Raw genomic sequence first — 18,290 nt, forward strand, 5'->3', positions numbered from 1 at the left:
CCTTTTCTGGAGCAAGGGCTTCTTTCTTGCACGGCAGCCTCTCAGTCCATGGCGATGTAAAACACGCTTGACTGTGGAGACTGACACCAGTGTCCCATCAGCTTCCAAATCCTTTGGTCACTATAGACCATGTGTCTATCACATCATATACATTTTAAACACAATAACAAGCTCTTCTAAACAAGCAAAGCCACTTTGCCTTTGACTTCAGTAACTAATACTTAATATGTTATCGATATTAGAAAATGTCAATATTATTGCTTCCAACACTGATACTTTCATGTCTTGGCCACTATAATCTGTTTTGGAGTCAGATGAACATTGAGACCTAATATCTTAGCTGGGATATAACGATTTTACAGAAGAGCAACGGATTTAACACTTTCGAATGACAAACTCAACCACTGATGAACTGCACGATGCTGGTGGAGTCGGCCGACACATTGGTGTTATATGAAAACTGCTGTGATGCAAGATAAAAGTGTTTCCATTGCAGATTTTACCAAACATGCACATTTCAATACAAAAACACCTCTTTCTAAACTTTATCTAAAAATTTATATCTTTTTCAAAATTAGCATGTCTTCATTACGCAAATTTGTTTTTGCAATTTAAATGTAAAAAGTAGAGGTAGTGTTACTGTGAATGTAAGCATCCAAATATAGTTTTATTTATACAGCACTTTTTCAGCAACAAGGCAGTTCGAAGTCCTTTACATGAATTAAAAGAAAAGCAAAAACAACACAAGAACCATAAAAGAAAAACTCCACTTTAAAATGCTCCATTTGTTCTGGGTTTCTAGGTAGACAGAATTTTATAAGTTTGTTCTCAAATAGCAAGTTATAAAGCTAAATGTTGGTTCTGCATGTTTGATTCTTGTTCTGGGTTGATAAGTACAATTTAAAAAAACAAAAGGTGTTTCTCTAGGTCTTCCTTTAAGCCTGAAAATGTTCTTCAAAAAAGACATTTTTCAAAATAGAAGTTGCAAATTTGGATTTGTGTTCTGAATAAAAACTTTATGACTATTGAATTCTGATTTTTGGTTGACCAGAGTAGGACTTGATTACCTAAATATGTGCAGGTCTGTCTAACAAAGCTACACCAAGACAGATCCACGACCTTTGACACAACCAACATGCAAAACGTTCCAGACATGTCAGGAAATGAGCCATGAGAATAAACTCCCACTGTCAGTTTAACTGACATAATGGTTACAGTTTGTTCCTGCTAAATCCATCAACAAATCCGTCTTCAGTCCGTGCACTTGTGCCCTGGTGAATAATTGTATAAAAACTCTGAATGTAGCACATGTTTTCTCATTTCAACCAATCATTTTGCTGGCTTATAAACTTAATGAAACAAGACAAACATATGGAACCCAATACATAAACAACTGAAGAAGTTTTGTTTTTCAAAAGTATTAAATTCGCCAAGCTCCGTGGGTTTTTTACGCATGTATCTGTCAGCAAGCATTTAAGCGATCCAATTACTTCAAGGCTGAAACATTTCCACTATAAAGGCCTCAGTGGGCAGATTCTTTCCCCCGGTTGCCCCGCACTCACACCATCTCCCATCCACTTCTCCACATCTGCTGCAAAACAAAGAGGCCAGATGAGGCACGCCACTCCACAGAAATCTGGGCAGATACTGGAGTTTCACTCTGATAAAATAAACCTCGCGAGCCTCAGATGCTGGATAAATAAGCAGTACGCTGTGGCCTGGTGGAGAAGCGGCGCTCCCCGGCTCAGTGATGTAAGTGATTGTTCCTTTTACCCACTGATTAAAAGGAGACTAAAATTCACATTAAACAGGAAAAATTCCCCTAATCCCTGGAAAATGATCAGCTAAACAATTTTGACTGGCAAAGTCCCACAAGAATCGGAAGAATTTAAAAGCTCTTTGATGTGGAACCAGAACGGTCTCAAAGGTTGGAAACCTGAAGAAAAGACTTCATTTACAACATTTTGTTCATATTCAGCAGGGAAAAAGCTTTATGTAGAGAGACTATGGGAACTGTGATTAAAAATCCAGTAATGGCACAGAAAACTAATGACATCTGCGTTACAACTGAGGGTGCAAACTTGCAAGGTCCACATTAAGGAAGCCAATCAAATCATAGTGGAGGAAATAAAGTGTGGAAAACCGCAACAAACTAAACAGAAAGCTTATATATACAAGATTTAATTTTAGTCATCAGAGTCTGGCTAAAACCTTCAAAACTGTGTTTAAAAAGCTTTAAAATAGCCAAATAGTCACGGATTATCATCTGTCAACTGGTTTCTGTTGACAGACCCTCAAATTACAGAAAACCTAAAACACAGAAACTCGAAAACACAAGAGCCAAAAGCATAAAAATGAGTGACTGTTTTTAGTTCCCTTTGAAACTTACAACTTGTGAACAGAACAGAACCTTCCTCAGACATTTGTTTTAGTTCAGGTTCAGAAAGCACGACTTAAAGAAATAAATAAAAAACTAAAATATTACTTTTTACAAGTTTTCATCTTACTTCAAGAAGGCCTAAAGTGACACTACATTTTAGCTTCAACTATTCACGATTTCAATGAAAATGCTGATAGAATACAGTATTCACATAATAGCTGCTATTTTTATTGTTCAAACACCAAATATTTCTTTCGATACATTAATAAGGACAGTGGAAACCATCTCAGCATCACCATACGTATATCTGCTTTTAAGGGTACAGCCAATCAGCAGCATGAAAAATAAATGGAGCACCTTGAGAACCATCATGTGTGAGGTAGCACTGCCTCAAGCTGCATTTTCATAAGAAAATATCAGACAAGTTTATGAAAAAGTCAGAAAAATCTCCATCTTAAAGTGACAAGAGAGAATCAATCACTGAGGTTTCGTCAACCATTAATGCTGCGTTCACACCGAAACCATTTTACGTGTGAAAAACTCGTCTGACACTTCAACTTTGAAGCGAGACGCTTGGCATTGTGCTCTAGACGCACGTCAAATGAGTCAAAATTGCTAGATGTGCGCTGGGACGAGGCGTTGTCGGTCTCTTTGTACAATGGCGGATGAAACTGAGAGTGGCACCAACATATTATGCAGTGAAAGCTTCTGCAATCATGACGGAGGCTCAGCTGTCTCTGCTGAACATTTTGTGTTCAGTTTCCATTGAATATTTTTTCATTTTCTACCACATTTTTTAGTTGATAAAATCTGAAACAAAACCAGCAGAACAAATTTTCTGAAAACAAGATTTTGTTTCGGTTCACCTGGAGTATGCTAAAGATACCAGCACCTGCACGGTAATAATATACCTTTCAGTTCTTGTTGACATTGTGACATCTTCAACATAGTTTGTTTCTAGAGGCTGATCGTCTTTGGGCTTTTAAGGAATTCTTGGTCATTTTTCACGTTTGGTCCACAGCCACCAACACAGATTTTTACACCTGCAGAGAAAGTGCTTTCCTGCAGCACAGCCACAGCTTCGTGCTCAACTTTTCTATTTCTGTACGTGACATTTGCACAGCTCAGCAGAAGAAGCAGCTGGGCTGCATTGTTTGCTCTGATTCTGAAGTCATCAGCTGCAAAAAAAAAAAAAAACAAAGAAAAAAAAAAGACAAAAAAAAAAAAAAAAAAAAAAAAAAAAAAAAAAAAAAAAAAAAGAGAAAACCCCACCGAACCTCCACCCATCCACCCCACCCAAGTCTTACATCTGCTAGACCCACATTCAGTGCAGTGGCCTAAAAACATGAGAGCTCCACACTTTCCGCACACCCTCCTCTTAAAAATGCTCCGGAAAGAAAATAAAACATCCAACTGAAAACGTTTCAATCTGAATTTACACCATGAAACAAATACTGTTGTTTCACACCGTCATTTTCCCCCTTTCAGCAGTAATTCTTGCTGTATTTGATCTATTTTTTTGCTTTTTTTGAAATATTTTTACTGCTTTGCAACTTGCATCCAGAAATGCAAGCACAACTGACAAAAAACCAACAATATTGTGATAAATATCAATGGATAACACTTCTACTACACTATTAAATAGTCAATGTATAGAATATTCACTGAACTCTAATCCAGAACACACAGCATTCTGGGAGATGTAGGCATCCAGCTAAGCTAACTGAATGGAATCAATAACTTACTCTTTGGTTACCTAGCAACAACCTGCTGGGGCAGCAGCAGTTTCAGGTTTTGCCTCATAACTGCTTAAAAATAAGCAGTTATCTGAAATACCAGTTTGGAGGTACTGCAGATATTTGAAACAAACAAACAAAAATCAATAATTATTGATATTAGCTGATATGAAGTGCTTATATTGTGATAAGTTTTTCAGCCATATTGTCTCATGTTTTATGTTATTACTTGTAATTCTGTAAATGAGCCAATTCCAAAGGTCCAACTTTTATTGGACTGTTTCTAATTCAGCAGTTCTTTAGTTAGTTTATTGGACTACAACTTTTGTGTGCGTCTGAGATGCATTTTCTAAGTTTTACATAAGTTTGAAACACCAACGTTGATTTGTTTTTACTATGAAACATGCTCAGATGTTATTTTTTAAAACAGTTGGCCTTGATTTGGCATTGCATTGTTTGATATCCATCATTCAACTTTAAAAAAAAAAAAAAAGAAGAAGACAGCGCCTTGCTTTTCAACATTTAAACCAATAAATCTGTTTTTCACTAGAGTCCATGCGGCTTGTAATATCACACGCCCACCAAGCGTAAAAGCAACGCCACCAATATTCGATACCATCAGTGTTCCTAAGCCAAGCCTTTTTTTCTCTGGCCGTTCTACCATGAAGTCCAGCTTTTTGGACCGTACCCTGTGCAGTAGTTCAGTGGACCGACGCGCCGATCTCTGCTGTGGGGCTCTGCGGCTCCCTCAGGGTTGTCTTTGGCCTGTGGCCCTCCTTTCCTGCTCTGTGAGTTTGGGTGGTCTACTCGTTCTTGGCAGACTTGTGATGGTGCCATATTCTTTCAATTTTTCAATATTGAGTTTAATGTTGCTTCCAGGGATTAGAAAAAAAAGAAACCTCTCGAGACTTTTACAAAAAGGACATTGAAAGCCTTTGACATTCATATCACACACAGGCCAATTTAAAAACGGAACAACTACTGAATGATTGCTTACCATGACTGGATCCGAAATAAAAATTGGAAATTCAATTCAAAGGCAAAGCAGGCTTATATCAACAGCATCAATTATTACAGCGTTGTTTAAAGAAATGTTTATTTAATGTAGAAATTTATTGAAAAGATGTAGGGAAACGCAGATTTATATTTAAATAAATAAGTCACAATATTTAGGATGAGCTGCAGCTTCTTATTGTTTGTGGTTTTTACTGACATCTTTAAGAAAATCAAACTAAAAATATAAATAATATGTTTTTACAGTTCATCTTTACACCTAGTTTTCTGACATTTCTGGAGTTTTTAGCTTCACCAGTCTAGCTAAGTGTTGTTCTCGAACGTTACCAACACAAAACAATGATGCTGTTTATCACACAGATGATGCAAGTTTTTTCTTATTTATAGTGGTATAATACAAAAAAAGTGAAGTAAAATTGGACTGCAGCCTAAAATTAAAAATGTTTCAGGTAATTTTAAAAATCAACAGTAACTCTAAAGTGAGCTTATAGCCTTGATTTAAAAGAACTCAGTTTCAGCATTTTCTGTATCAAATCGAAGGAAAAAACATGCTGCCAAAGTGACCCAAGTGGTTTGAGAAATTAATAAGAACCATAAGGTTTTGTGTTGTCAATGTAACCACAGTGAGAGATAGTGAAAGACAATATCAATAAAGCATAAAATGAGTCGGGGCAGCATGTATGTAGATTTTGACAATGGAACCTTGAGGAACTCCGCATGTGATTTTGTCCCCATATACATAAACATATATATGTATACCCATTTTTCTAAGTAGGTTAGTAAGGTCAGCTTTGAAAACCGCAAAACTGAGAAAGTAGAACCAAGATGTTGTAATGTGGCGTACTTTTTAATGAGTATCGGTGTTGTTTATAATGTACCAGAGGTCAAAAGTCCAAAACTTTTGTAAAATCATTGTAAAATGACAATGATTAGGTCCACAATAAAAGTGAAAAAGATGGTTTCAAAACTCAGTGCCACAGAAATATTCATTCTTCATACTGAGAGTACGTACCTAACTTTAAGGAGTGTTGCTTCACCTGAATCCATCTTTGGATCTGCGTAAAGGCGGTTTTTGTAAAATCTTTAGTGTTTTTTTCTCAGGAGTCGAGGTGTCGTCAGCATAGCCTGGGGCAAGATTGACGGTAGGAACTGAAATGCAGCAGATAAAACTCAGTGTTGTAATCCTTACAGATGATGAACCTAAATCCTGTAACGTTGTGAAAAGGATGAAAATTTTTCACTTTTTATGACATTAATCTGACTAAAAATTACTCTAAAGCAAAACAAACTACTTAAGAATTGATTTGATTAAACAGGGGTATTCAGAGATGAGAAGAAAAAATAGTCTCTATTAAAAATATTGCAGTAGTTGCAATAAATAAATGTCCTGCATAGAATAGCTCTACTGTCTTCCAATTTCTGGTTACAAGTGGAAACAACAAAGTTATCTGAGCTGCATGAGCCAAAGTACACACAAACACACCAAAGCAGTAGTATGTTCATGTCCAGGGGAGTTCACAGCCAGTGGCAGCGCTCGCTTTCATCTTCCCTGGAGTGAGATGAAGAGAAAGAGAGAGCAGAAAGAGTAAGAGATGAGAAAGTGCGAGAGATGAAAAGGACAGTTGTGAAAAACACTTCTTCTTCCTCACATGTAGTTGGTCTGTTTGGGGAAAGTTTCCTATGTTCTGTACTTTCATCCGTCTCTGCTGCCTGTCCTCTGGACTTCAGTAGCTTCCACAAAGCAAGCTAATAATCAGACGAGCTTGTTGTACTTTTAAGAAACTCAGCTTGATACAAACACTTCATCAATGCTCTCTGATCACAGTACCCACCTAGTAAGTGTGTTTTCACACCGGAGAGTCCAGCAGACTCAGTTTGAATATTTATTACTTTTCAAGCTCTTGTGGTTCATTTTCGCATTGCATTGTGTCAAATGATCCAAGCTAATTGAAAAAGCTGTCCCTGAGGTGGCTCCACACCAAGAACTGCTGAAAAACACAAAAAACCTCAGAAGAAGACATGAGTGTAATTTCCTTTTGCACAAAATGCAAACAAAAAGATTATAACAGTTGTAGAGTTTTTCTTCTGTCTTTGGTAAAAGATCACAAATCATTTCTCCTGCTAAAGCGAGACTCTCAGGCTTGTTCTGGTTGTATTTACCCAGAATGCCTTGAACTATAGTCCACTTTCTGCTTTTGCATCCACATATGCATTCAAACCAAACCAGAGTTCACTTCAACCAAACCAAGACCAAGGTTTGTATTAGGGGTGTAGCGATACGATAACCTCATGATACAACACAATATATGGTATTCACAATACAATATCTATCATAATATTTGGCAATCCGATACAGTTTGATGCACTTTCACGATTTTCTGAAATGTTTTAGAAGGACAGTGATTTTAGTGACATTTCGTGTTCCATAGACTTGGATTTAATTAACTGAAAACTGATTAAAAGCACCAATTACACAATACCTGACTCTGATTGGACATAGTCTAACAGTCTGCACCTGGACAAAAAGAAACAAAGATACAGTGAGAAAATTAGTTTCCATCATTTAATTCATGTGGATTTGACATAAAACCCAAAGTTTTGTTTTAACTCAAATATTTTGTGCCTTTTTCTCAGACCTTTTTGATTTTCAACTGTTAAAATAAAAACATATGGATTTGCTTTTAACTATTTAATAGCTTTTCCAATTTTTAATTTGCACAACATTTACTTTAATATTGAAGCAATCTAGCTTTAACAAAATTATTTTATCTCTTTCACAAAAAATTACTAAACTGCTCCGTTAATACTGTCTTTTTATGCAGCCATTTACTCATTGAATTGGACAACAACGTTGTTTATGTGTTTTTTCCAATAACTCATAAAGACACCAGAAAAATGTCTCTTACCGTTTCAAAAAGTGAAAATTACAGTAAGTTCAAGGTGAATTCAACAGTCCTTCAACTGTTTCTCAGCTAGCTCAACGTTCGCTCGCATTAGCATTAATTAGCCTCCGGGAATACGTTCCGTTTTCTACACAAAACTAATCAAAAGCTGCCTAAAGTGACTAACTGGTTGCCTCTCGATTCAATAACCTCTCCAGCTCTTAAAGGGTGCCAACATTTACGCATCAAAATGCATTTTTACTGACCTGTGATGTAGAAAATACGACACTCAGATGCTGACCTTTTCCTTTGCCAGCTAACATTTCTCTTCTTCTGTGTGCTCAACCTTCCCCAAGGCATCAATGCGACTCGCGCCCCCTAGTGGTTGTATATGGATATGCACTGAATAACTGAAATAACACTATGCCTTCACTATCAGTATCAGCCAGGCTGTGGAGAATAATAAACATAAAAAATTCTGTCATCATGAGATCATCAGTATTTTTTGAATTAGCGTACTGTGATAATCAAGTAATCAGCAGTATGATGGAGATGACAGAGTTTTCTGCAATTTTATTTCTTCCTCACCCAGTTGGTGTAGCTTCTTGCCTTCTGTCCAAAATAGCAGTTGAATGTCGTTTGAGCACGGCAGAGTATCTATTACCCCCTGGAGAGCGTGACAGTGCGATCAGAGCATGCACGATCCCCTTGGTTGGAGGAAGAGAGGGCATAAAAATCACCCTGCCAAGACCGTTGCAGGATTTTGCTTGAAGCAATGCCAGCTACATTGATATGCATGAGCCTTATGTCATGGATAAGTCACAACAACAATCCTCCAAGCTCTATGTAGAACCTTTGTGTTTGCTAAAACCCTCAGGAACTCTCACACACCGTGACTCAAACATTCTTAGTATGTGCCTCACCGAAACCCTGTAAAGTTCATCCGCGCTCCTTTTTACATTGCAGCACCACTCTGCTCTTTAGTGTCCCTAGAATTGGCTCGATCCTTCTTACATATTTCTCAGCCCAAGTAAATAAAGTACTCTGTCATGCCAGCTACCAATTTTTCTCCAATATTCCCACTTTTGTAATCATTAAAATCATCACGTCCGCTCATCATCCAATTCACTCAACATCTTCTGTTGCCACCTACCTGTTCAATCATCTGCGTTTTCTGTGAGTAATTGATGTTACGCTGCAGGTGCCCCGGGGTCCTCCAAGCACCAGACATTATAGGCGCTGTATGCCTTACAAAATGGAATAACACATCACTTCATTTGCATGCTTATCATTTAAGCTGCACCTCATGGCTTGACCCAGGTAATAATGCAGTTTTGATATATTCACAAGAGATTGAGCCGCTGCATTTGAAATGACAACATAGAAAGGCACAGAGGCAATTAAGGGAGTAAGAGAAGAAAAGAGACCAATGGCACAGCATTTATGCTGACGGAAAACTGGTATTAGAGGAGGGTGCACTATGAAAATAATCATTTTCTGCACTTGAGTCCATATAATAGACTGTTTGAAGAGACAAACGGCTGAAAAATTCAATATGATACATTATAACTTTGTTTTGTTTGTGCCATTTTAGCAAACAACTCAGTATTTGCAGGGTTCTGTTGTTGCCCTGTCAGGTGATCCAATTACTTCCATGGTTATCAATATACAAAACTCCAGTAGATATTCCCCTGTTCAACTGTTAGTGGTAATGACCCTCAGATACCATAAGAGCAATGCAGAGAACTCTGTGGAAGAGGTTTTAATGGCCAAGCAGCCTTACATCACCAGGTGTAATGCTAAGTGTGAAACATGCCATCACTGGACTCAGAGCTGGAGTTATAAACTTCTCCGTCTGCATTGGTAGCTGAGAAGGCAACATCACTTGGCAGCATGAACTGAAGTGTAAAGTTTGATGCTGATTGGATTATGGTGAAAAGCTGTCAGAAGAAGGACTCCTCCCAGTAGGTCCAGTGAAAAGCACACAAAGCAACTTCAGGTGATTTTATGCGCCCAACTTTGATGGTGAGTAGAGTTCTGACCTGAAACCAACACTAGTGTCTGACCTCACAAATGCATTTCTAGAAGAAAGATAAAATACTCCTATGAACACAACCCTTGACCTTGTGAAAACCCTTGACCTTGTGAAAAGCCTTTCCAAGAAAACCAATGACCTTGAATGTTACAAGTATAAATGATCTGATGAAATATTTTTTCACCTATACCTAAAAGTGAGGTGAACATGAGAGATAGGATCAGGAGTTCCTCTCAGCTTTACCTGCAAACACCCCTATGCTGTTTGCAGCAGATTCTCGACCAGCATAAGAAAAAGAAAAAACTCAGTTGGTTAGGACACAGCCTTTAGTTCATGCTGGTAGTTTTGAAGCATGAGGGATACATATTTCATACACCTCTCCCCACAAAGCCTGTGCCCACAGGCAGACAGAGCAACCACAAAACACTGGCCTTTGAGGGAAAATCATTCTTTTCTGGAAAAGAAAAAGACCTGAAAGTTTCTGCTGACATAGTATTCACCTTTAAACAGAGTCATCATCTCAAAAACAGCGGACGGCAAAATTCTGCAAATCACCTAATAGAGGAACAAATGTTTTGTTTAGCACAGTTAATTTCTCCAAAATAAATTCTAAAACGCTAATTTATTTGGCTGTTCTGAAGACTTTTAGCTGAATAAAGCTAATATTTCTGCAGACGCTTTGTTCATTGACTGTTAAAAATTTTTTTCAAGTTGTTAGACGTTAATATTCATGGTCTTATTTAGAAGGGGGACACCAGAGAAGAAGATATATACATGCAAAATAAAATATGTAGAATTATGTAAATATGTAAAATAAAATATGTGAAATTGGTGATGGAGGGTCGTAGTCTTTCAAGACCTGCTCAAAATTTAAGTTAATTTTTTAATTCTTTTGCATTAGCATCTTCTAAATATTGTGTAAGCTAAAATGTATGATTATTTTGTAGGGTTAGGGGAATTATAATTTTAGTTAGCGATGCCCGCTACTGCATAGAAGTCTGAAAAAGCTGCATCGACATTAGATCTACTAATGAATGAGCTTGTTGAAATTTATTCATGTACAACTCTGCTCAAAGCTAGGATTTTAGCTTAGATTGCTAAAGTCCAGATGCTAAACTTTTATGCTAAACATGAAGCTAATTGTGCTGAGATATGTCTTATAATCAACAGAATATTGTCCGATTATTTTTTCTGTTGATTTTGCATATTTTTTTGGAAATTCTTTGTTAATCTTATTGATGTTCAACCCCTCTAAAACATGCTTCCAAAAGCTAGAGAACGCTGCATTAGTTTCTGATTAACAATACATTTAGGGAACTGTAACAATGTGACATAAAAAGATGCATTTTTGTTTTCCATTTTCTAACCTTCACAGTACTTTTAATATCTACTCCATAGAAATGATGTCTCTTTCCATTTTTTGGGTGTTTTTCTCCTACATGGTGTCTGTCTTCAGCTCTTTTCACACCATCTAACAGTTGAAGTCTTCCTCTTCCAGCTCCTAGAGAGAAAAAAATGCTTTCAGGCAATTTCAGAGAATGTCAACAGCGCTCTTCATCGGCGCTGCTTCCCCCTCTGCAGCTCACGGGAGTGTTGTGTGAGGAGGTTTGGTGGATGCGGTCGGGGGGTGCAGAACCTGTTTCACTGGACAAGCACTTGGCACCTGGAGAGCGAGCGCAGACCCTTCATCGCCTGCTGAGGATTTAGAGACCGTCTCCGCTCTACCTCGTAAATCCAAAATTGCTAAGGCGGTAGATACCCGTAAAACTGCAAATAACTCCTGAAATCTAAACTTGTAAGTTATTCAGAGCCTCTTCAAGGATAAAACAGATGATATGACCCAAACATATAAGTTTTGACTGAAACACCCACTGAGAGGGCTCCTGAAGTTTATATTAGCATAATTTGTATTCCTGTTGGATTCTGGGCGTCAGATGTTGGGCAGCATCCAATATTATAAATTAACTCTAATTTCTTTTTACTTTTTCTTCCACTTATGTTAGATTGCCTATTGCATGATGGCGCACGCGGAGCCTGTCTTCACAGAGAGAGTTATCAATGTGAGAGCCACTGGAGGGTCCATTAGAGGATCCACACCAACTGGGTCCCTCTCTGTTCATACAGTATCAAAGGCATCCAATTAGGCGTGAGGGTAGGAGCAGAACAATGGAGTTTACACTGAAGGAGTTGTTTTTGAGTGAGAGTCTGACAGAAATAAGCATCTCCCAGTACATATTCCATCTGCTAAATCATTTAATTCAAGATGAATTCATAACAATTCAAGGATGGAATTCCGTCTTTTCATAATTGGTCATTCCCTGGAGGGAATGACCAATTATGAAAAGACGGCCAATATAATTACGTCGACATGATGACCATTAATATAACATTTATATTAATACATTTTAAGAATTGATTAATATTTTAAAGTTTTTGTGAATCCATCCTTTAAGAGCGTCCTTGATCTTGATTTGGCCCAAAATGAAAATGAGTTTGACACCCCTCCCTTAACTCAACCAAAACTCAGTGAAACCCAATTCAGATTTAAAATTACAGAAAAATATTCTTTATGATGAAAACATCCAACAACCTTAACGATTTATATAACGAAAGAATGAAACTAAGTGAATGAAACAAAGAGGATAACAAATGTATGTTTAAGCTAACCCCAGTTGTATTTAAAAAGACACATCTGGCAGACCAACGTTGTTTAGTCTCACTTTCAGCTCCTTCCTGGAAGGAAACCAATCTAATGGAGTAAATGGAAGATATAAAGTGTACCAGTCACACCTGTCCAGGCCATAAAAACACACTCAGTGTTTGCCTAAAGGAGGCCCATGTCAGCAGAGTCCCTGAAGCAGCAGCCAGCTAAATAACCTCCGTTAGGTCTCTATCAAAGTCGCAGTCTGAGGCGGTAGATTTATAACGGCACCACGTTTGTTGTTTGACCGACTCTAAGAAGTTCCTGAAGAAAATCTGGAGATTTATGTGGCTTGATGAGACTGTGGAAGTAGATTGGAAAGAGCGCAGAGCGAGTGGAAACATTGCGGCAACTGTTGTGTTTGACAAGGGTTTAAACAAGGCAGCATGTGTCGCAGCGGGGTAAATGGGTTAATCCGAGAGAAAGCAATCTCTGAGATATACCTGCTGCTCCGCAGACGCTCTGCGGACTCAGGATCAAACAGTCATCAGCTTCAACTTCACCTCAGAAGGAGAAAAACGGGGAAAATATGGCTGCAGCTCGTCTCATGCTTTGTGTTTGCAGCGTTGATCAAAAGCATTGATCAAAAGTCTATTTGATTCAGAATGAATCAAGTTTTATTTAATGGCATGCAAAGCTATTAATGTTTTAAAAGACATAATGCATGAAAACCAAAAACCCAATCCTAATTAACAGTTTGTCAACAGGAGGTGATTTTTTTATTCCCAAACCCAAAAACTTTGTTTGGTGGAACTATAAAATGGCTAAAGTGGATATTTGAAGGATACTTTTCAACTTTATGTAGTTTTAGGTGTTTCCAGTAATTTCACATTTTTTAGTTGAATTTTCTATGTTATTGAATTATTTCAAAAATATGAAAGTAAATATATGCCATGAGGATTTGAATTAAAAATGCCTCTGAGATTTGAATGTTATTTATTTCTACTTTTTCAGTATTAATATATGTTCTGAATATATTTTTAACCTAAAATAATTTTTGTTATTATTTCTACATAGAAAAAAAATGCCATTATTTGTATTTGGTTGAAATTTCATCTGTTAAAATAAAAAAAAAATCACATTCCTATTTCAAAGTGATAAAATTTTCAATATATATTTTTTCAGGTAAATTTTTTAGTGTTAAAAAATTCAGCATGTAGAAAAAAATAAACATTTCAAAATTCAAATGCTATATTTCAAATGCTGTGAAACGTTAAGAATCCCTGAAAGAACTACAACTCTTGCAGTAATCATTTTTTTAGCATGCATTCCTCTTCGCATACGGGCTTTGAATGATCTACCTGTTGAAACGCTCTTAAGCTGCAGCAAGTTTTTGTTTGTGAAGAAGTTTTGTTACAGTGAAACAGTTTTGTTAAAATTTAGAAACAGATTTTCTGATTTTGTCAGATCAAAAGTTCTAAATGTGATAGAAATGTATTAGTCTATTTATTTCACTGTTTATGTGTATTATAGTTCACAGGTACCTCACGCAATTTGTTTGTTTATTATAATAAGTTCATTCTTCATTGTAGTTTGTTTATTCCTTCGGAACTTGGACTATACCCTTTACCTGGGGGGGAAACCAAACCCCTCCACTGAACCCTGAAAGAAATGGATCAGCAGAGTGGAAGTGATCGGAAAACGACAACAACACCCCGAACTGTCCCTTTAAATCAAGATGGCTGTAAGTAACAGCTGACAAAATGTCCCAACCAGGCCGTTTTCCAGCTTCGTTTGAACCTGATACTGATTTTATAGAAAATAGCCAAAGATGATTAATGAGTTTTATGCTAATAAAATCGAGCTGAGACACAAAGTTCTGAATGATGACGGCTTCACTGATGACAGAACCAGCAGCTTTTAGGATCGCGGCTCCTCCGCAGCTTTTCCCAGATTCTGAGAACAAAGGTAAAATGTTCCGATAGATTTATGGCATCGCCTTGCAGTTATCGCTGGAAGAGTTTGAGTTGTGGCACATTTTATGGAGACAAAAGCGTGGCTCTGATGTGCTGAGTGTGAAGCAGCTAAATGGAGCTGAAATCCCAGCATGTGGTTATCAAACTGCTGAAAGCTCCTGGGACTCCCTCCTGCTCATTTGAGAATGCAACTTTCAGACTGATCATATCACTTTTGTTAAACGGTTGAGTTATTTTCTTTTCCCTCCTCGGTGACACGGTTAAGAAGGCTTTTATAGAAGCTTAAATGCATTTTTATTTTTTGGACTGAGCTATCTGATTTTGGTGCATCTCTGAGACTTTTAATAATTAAGAAATGTAAATTTACACAAAGGATATTTGAGGAACAAAAGTAGTAATAGAAAAGGTTGTTTAACTGGAGAGAGGAAGAAAAAAAACACTTTTTTGCATTACATAAAAATAAAGAACAATTTTGAGCCAAAAATATGACAAACTAATAAAAGAACGTTTTTATTCCTCATACTGAGCTGAGCAATTTCAGACTAAATACATTTTAAATTATTACCAAAAATACAGTAAATATATGAAAAACTGATGCACACAGTCACAAAAACAAAGAGGCCTTTGAAAGCCTGTTTTTTTTTTAGCATATTTTGAAATCTTTATATTAAATATATGTTAAAATGAAAAACAAACATGTTTGTTTTGCATTTAGTCGGTAGAGAATCCAGGAATTTTACTGAATGAAATAAAAAAACTTCAGTTGAATGACCTGAGTCAGATCTCCATGGCCTCACAGCAGGTGGTCTGCATTCGCCAGCGTGTCGGAGCCGACACCTTCCCTCATTCCCCTCCGGCTGCCATTATGACCTCTGAACTGCAGGTGCTTCAACGGAGCTCTTTTGACTGAATTTCTGCAAAGCAAATGCAAAGCTGAGTCAAGCAGAGGGTGTTTTTCAGGTAACAAAGTGACACGAAGTAAACATCAGATTTTTATTTTTGTGTTGAATGTTTTATGCTACATTTCCCACCAATGACAAAAAAAGAAACATTTTCATTTTCTGCAGTAACTAGTGCACTTTTGTGGAGTTGCATTAAGTAAAATACCACATTTTTCAGGTTGAACATGAGCTAAATAACCGTTACATAATTGCAGTTTTATGTATGGCTGGTTAGCTCAGCTGGTCAGAGCGTGGTGCTAATGACGCCAAGGTCATGGGTTCAAACCCCATACAGGCTAATTCAAACATTAAGTCTTTCTGAAAGTAAACACTTCAAAATAGCAGAGGGCTTTAAATTAAAGATAAAATGTAAGATTTCCTTTGCTCTTTTAAAAACCTATTTAGTCCTTAAAAGTGTGCAGTTGTAGAGAAAATGAAAATGTTTCTTTTTTTGTCATTGGAGATATTTTACTTTGATCTTTTTTCAGCTGTGCTATGTTTAAAGTAACTTTTAGGCAAAAATGTATAATTCTTATAGACAAAAAAATGTGAATGAAATCTGCCAAAGTAGCATAATTTAAGAATTATTGACTTAAAACAAGCTCTTGTATCTTGATGAAAGGCTTACTTGTGAGCTAGTTTTGCATACTGAGATATTTGCACTAGAAACTAGACCAAAATAACAGTTTGTGTTTTTGCAGCGTGGCCACAGCCTGAACAGAAAGGTCATGGCGTTTTATCATCATGATGAAGTTAATGAACTTGGATTCTGCTGCGTCTTTAAGATCTCCGAGAAGAAACAGAGGCACAGTAAACCACATGTAACCAAATGTTGTGATGTTCAGACGCCTTCAGAACCAGTTTGGATTCAGGCTGTCGAAAGTCAAACCCTCACTGGTGAAAATGCACCCCGACATGGAGAACAATATCTGCTCGTCCCTGTCAGACCAGCTGTAAAATGTGCAAATGGTATGTAGTGTTAATAAGTGATTTGTGTTAGCATGCGGCATGCATCGAGTCTGCCGCCTTTGTGGCTGATTACCACTTCTGCTCTTCTGTTTCATCTGATTAAAATTTGCTTTTCTGTCCCTGTTTTTTTCCCCTTTTTGTTTCTCGATGCTTTATGACGACAGTCAGAAGCCCCGGATGCTGATTTTCTTTCAGGCCGTGTTGGTTTATCTAAATTCAAGAAAAGGCTGACATCTGCGTACTTGATCACGGATTCGCAAACAGCTGGCCATGCATGGCAAATATGACTTGATAATGAAACAGAGGGCAGGGTTTGCGCTTCGTAAATGTCACATTTTTATTGTGTCAGCAACTTTTTCTTTTCACTCCCGCTTTCCATATTTTGCATCCGTTTCTGTTTTCAAACTGAACTGAGCCTGTGGTTTTCAAGTGTTTCTTAACCCTATGAGCTGTGATGAGTTATTTTCTCTGATTGCATCTGATTGTCGCAGCATAAAAAGCCCAAAATCTAAAAAGAAACCCAGACCTTCTCTGTCCTCACATCGAATCTGCGCTGCTCCTTCACTCCGAGGGGATAATATCAGTGTACGCCGTTTCCAATGGCAACTGATGATAACAGCGTCTTATTAGAGAGCAGACCAAAATTATGAAAGGAGAACCTGCTGAAAGGATAAACGTTGGGTAGGAGCAGCCTTGAAGCCTAAATGGACTCTGAAGTGGCTGTAGGTGAAATAACACTCACTTGTGTTTTTGTCTCAATGTGGGAGACGAGGAGTCTCAGGATGTGTGTGAGCACAGTGTGTGCCCTGCACCGACTAACCACTGTCATTAAACCTGGTTTGGGATCAGAAAAATAAAGATTCTCATCAACCTTTGTAGCTTATTTGAGAAAGGTAGAGCTTCCTTTTTCCTTCATGTTGTGGGATATTTTCTGATGGTACAGGTTTAAGTCAGAATGCATAAAGAACTCAAATTTGTGCACAATTTTTATTTGTTAAATTTCCTTATTAATGAAAATACAACAATCACATGACTCTCGTGATGAGAAAAAAGTGTTTCCATTGCAGTTTTGAAAAATACACTAATTTTAAAACCAGAAGTTTGTTTGTTTTTATTATTTTGTTTCCTTGCAGCTCAATGGAAACTGACTACAGCATAAGTTTTACTTTTCAAAAAAGAAAAGCTTTCCTACTTCAACCCTTACAAACAAGCCGTACTTGTTTAGTCTTTTGGAGTTATGCTGTCATAAAATCTAACTTTTAACCTGCAACGTCTGCATTTTCTCTGAGATGGTGGTAAATTGCCCGGATTTGTTCTTTTCTTTGAAATGCTACCATGGCTGCGTCAGAATGGTGTGTTTTCTCACACCATGCGTTGACTTTCAGACTTCTCGTCATAGTGCATCAAACCTTGGCGTTGTGACTAAAACCTTTTCTCTTGCTAAATAATGAAACTTGCGGATGCAGAGGGAACCTCTCCCGTTTCCTGCAGGGATCTCATCAGATGGAAGAATCTGCGTTTACATCACTCTACCTCGACTCCAACAGATGTGCAGGAAGTTCACACCAGAGTAATTACGTCTTCTTTGTGTGGATTCAGCATGTCCGTGTGCTATTTGTGGTGAAACGTGCATCTGCCCCGTTTCACCCCTTGGCACTTTCCCCCTGCAGTCTTGCAGCAGAGTTTCTGCCAAAACCAGCAAAAGAGAGAGGTGAT

At 37.5% G+C, this 18,290-nt stretch overlaps 1 long non-coding RNA gene and 1 other non-coding gene across 3 annotated transcripts; one reads left to right on the top strand and one right to left on the bottom strand.

Annotated features, from left to right (window-relative positions):
• Window positions 1–6,013: 6,013 nt before the first annotated feature.
• On the bottom strand, window positions 6,014–8,344 carry LOC129374515 (uncharacterized). 2 transcript variants are annotated; one of them, XR_008607506.1, is made up of 6 exons: window positions 8,279–8,344; window positions 7,611–7,645; window positions 6,963–7,115; window positions 6,780–6,876; window positions 6,614–6,679; window positions 6,014–6,279 (listed from the first exon to the last, which is right to left on the bottom strand). It is a non-coding gene; the product is annotated as an uncharacterized LOC129374515 (long non-coding RNA). The 2 variants fall into 2 exon arrangements; XR_008607507.1 differs by having other exon boundaries at window positions 6,014–6,337.
• A 7,486-nt stretch (window positions 8,345–15,830) lies between these two features.
• On the top strand, window positions 15,831–15,904 carry trnai-aau (transfer RNA isoleucine (anticodon AAU)). Its single transcript has one exon. It is a non-coding gene; the product is annotated as a tRNA-Ile (tRNA).
• Window positions 15,905–18,290: the final 2,386 nt, after the last annotated feature.

This window comes from Poeciliopsis prolifica, unplaced genomic scaffold (genome assembly GCF_027474105.1).
Source record: "Poeciliopsis prolifica strain line A6 unplaced genomic scaffold, Auburn_PproV2 SCAFFOLD036, whole genome shotgun sequence".
In the NCBI taxonomy this organism is placed as follows: domain Eukaryota; kingdom Metazoa; phylum Chordata; class Actinopteri; order Cyprinodontiformes; family Poeciliidae; genus Poeciliopsis; species Poeciliopsis prolifica.